Raw genomic sequence first — 3,557 nt, 5'->3', positions numbered from 1 at the left:
TCTTCTTCTACTCTTCTTTTCTTTTTGCTTGGGGACAAGCAAATTTTAAGTTTGGTGTGGTAAAAAGCCTAAGCTTTTTGATTTTCATTCACCATCAATGACACCCAAGACCGGAATTTCCTCAAGAAAAGGGAAAGGGAAAGCAAAAGCTTCCACTTCCGAGTCATGGGAGAAAGAGAGATTTATCTCCAAAAGCCATCAAGACCACTTCTATGATGTTGTGGCAAAGAAGAGGGTGATCCCTGAGGTCCCTTTCAAGCTCAAGAAAAATGAGTATCCGGAGATCCAACATGAAATTCAAAGAAGAGGTTGGGAAGTCTTAGCCAACCCATGCAACAAGTCGGAATTCTCATGTTCAAGAGTTCTATGCCAATGCATGGATCACTAGAAACCATGACCAAAGTATGAACCCAAGCCCAAAGAATTATCTCACAATGGTAGGGGGAAATACTCGATTTCAGTCCGGAAAATGTGAGGTTGGCGTTTCATTTGCCTATGATGCAAGGTGATGAACACCCCTACACAAGAAGGGTCAACTTTAACCAAAGGTTGGACCAAGTCCTTATGGACATATGTGTGGAAGGCGCCCATGGAGAGTAGACTCCAAAGGCAAGCCAGTCCAACTAAGAAGACTGGACCTCAAGCCTGTAGCTAGAGGATGTTGGAGTTCATTCAAAGATCCATCATCCCTACAAGCAACCGATTGAAGTTACTGTGGATCGGGCCATCATGGTTCATAGCATCATGATTGGTGAAGAAGTAGAGGTTCTGAAGTCATAGCCAATGAACTCTACAAAATAGCTGACAAGCCTTCATACATGGCACGGCTAGCATTCCCTCACCTCATTGCCATCTATGTTATTCAGCTGGAGTTATCATAGATGGAGATGTCTCCATTGAGAAGACAAGCCCATCACCAAGAAAAGGATGGAGCAAACAAGGAAAGTTCCTCACGGCCCTCAAGAAGAACATGAGGAAGTGCATCATCAACAAATGCCTCATGGAATGCACTTTCCTCCCAACAACTATTGGGAGCAACTTAGCACCTCCTTGGAAGATTTGAGCCATAATGTGGAACAACTAAGGGTGGAACACCATGAACACGCCCTCACTCTTCAAGAAATAAGAGAAGATCAAAGAGCAATGAGGGAGGAGCAACAAAGGCAAGGAAGGGACATAGAAGAGTTGAAGAACATCATTGGTCCTTCAAGAAGAAGACGCCACTAGAGGTGGATTCATTCCTTGTTCTTTATTTCTTTCTGTTTTCGGTTTTTAATATTATGTTTATCTATGTTTTGTGTCTTTATTTCATGATCATTAGTATGTAACCATGCCTTAAAACTATGAAAAATCCATCAGTCCTTCACCTCTCTTAAAAGAAAAAGTTTTAATTCAAAAGAACAAGAAGTACATAATTTTCGAAATTATTATTGAATTTAGTTTAATTATATTGATGGTGACAATGCTTTTGTTTTCTGAATGAATGAATGAACAGTGCATATGTCTTTGGATCTTGTTGTTATGAGTGTTAAAATTGTTGGTTCTTGAAAGAATGATGAACAAAGAGACATGTTATTGATGATCTGAAAAACATCATGAAATTGATTCTTGAAGCAAGAAAAAGCAGTGAAAAAGAAAGCTTGCGAAAAAAAAAAAGAAGAAAAAAAATGGCGAAAAAAAAATAGAAAAAAAAAGAAGGAGCAGTAGAAAAAGCCAATAGCCCTTAAACCAAAAGGCAAGGGTAAAAAGGATCCAAGGCTTTGAGCATCAATGGATAGGAGGGCCCAAGGAAATTAAATCCAGGCCTAAGCGGCTAAATCAAGCTGTCCCTAACCATGTGCTTGTGTCATGAAGGTCCAAGTGAAAAGCTTGAGACTGAGTGTTAAAGTCGTGATCCAAAGCAAAAGAGTGTGCTTAAGAGCTCTGGACACCACTAACTGGGGACTTCAGCAAAGCTGAGTCACAATCTGAAAAGGTTCACCCGTTATGTGTCTGTGCATTTGTGATCCGGTGGTAATACTGAAGACAAGTGCTTAGGGCCACAGCCAAGACTCATAAGTAGCTGTGTTCAAGAATCAACATGCTTAACTAGGAAAGTCAATAACACTATCCGAAATTCTAAGTTCCTAGAGAAGCCAATCATTCATAAACTCCAAAGGAAAAAGTGAGATGCCAAAACTGTTCGAAGCAAAAAGCTACAAGTCCCGCTATGTAATTAAATTAATATTCATTGATATTTTGGACTTTATAGTATATTCTCTTCTTTTTATCCTATTTGATTTCAGTTGCTTGGGACAAGCAACAATTTAAGTTTGGTGTTGTGATGAGCGGAAATTTATACGCTTTTTGGCATTATTTTTACATAGTTTTTAATAAGTTTAAGCTACTTTTAGGGGTTTTCATTAGTTTTTATGCTAAATTCACATTTCTGGACTTTACTATGAGTTGTGTGTTTTCTGTGATTTCAGGTAAATTCTGACTGAAATTGAGGGATTTGAGCAAAACTCTGAAAAAGGACTGCTGATGCTGTTGGATTCTGACCTCCCTGCACTCGAAATGGATTTTTGGAGCTACAGAACTCCAAATGGCGCGCTCTCAACGGCGTTGGAAGTAGACATCCAGGGCTTTCCAGCAATATATAATAGTCCATGCTTATTCGAAGAATGACGACGTAACATGGCGTTAAACGCCAAGTACATGCTGCTGTGGAGTTAAACGCCAGAAAAAACGTCATGATCCGAGTTAAACGCCCAAAACACGTCATAACCTGGAGTTTAACGCCAAGAAATACCTTAGCTCGTGGATTGATCAAGCTCAGCCCAAACACACACCAAGTGGGCCCCGGAAGTGGATTTATGCATCAATACTTACTCATGTAAACCCTAGTAGCTAGTCTAGTATATATAGGACCTTTTACTATTGTATTAGACATCCTGGATGTATTTTCTATCCTGTGATCATGTTTAGGGGCTGGCCATTCGGCCATGCCTGGACCTCTTGCTTATGTATTTTCAACAGTGGAGTTCTGCACACCATAGATTAAGGGTGTGGAGCTTGCTGTACCTCAAGATTAATGAAGTTCTATTTTTTTTATCCAATTCCTCTTTTTTCTTATTCCAAAATATTCATCTTACCCAAGAACATGATGAATGTGATGAGTTAATACCCTCATATTATTCACTCATGAACGCGCGTGATTGACAACCACTTTCGTTCTACATGCAAAGAAGCTGAATGTGTATCTCTTAGATTCCCAACAGAACTTCGTGTATAAGCTAGATGGATGGCGGCATTTATCTGGATCCGGAAAGTCCAACCTTGTCGGTGGTGTTCCGAGTAGGATCCTGGGAATCCGGAAAGTCTCACCGTCTGTGGTATTCCGAGTAGGATTCCGTTCATGAATGACTGTGACGTGCTTCAAACTTTAACCTGCTGGGCGTTAGTGACAAACGCAAAAGAGGGATTCTATTCCAGTAGGAGCGGGAACCAACCGGTGATTGGCCGTACTGTGACAGAGTGCGTGCATTAGCTTTCTGCGAGGAGGGATGTAGCTATCA

The sequence above is a fragment of the Arachis stenosperma genome, chromosome 4 (genome assembly GCF_014773155.1).
Source record: "Arachis stenosperma cultivar V10309 chromosome 4, arast.V10309.gnm1.PFL2, whole genome shotgun sequence".
In the NCBI taxonomy this organism is placed as follows: domain Eukaryota; kingdom Viridiplantae; phylum Streptophyta; class Magnoliopsida; order Fabales; family Fabaceae; genus Arachis; species Arachis stenosperma.
Note: the sequence above shows the minus strand (reverse complement) of the source record.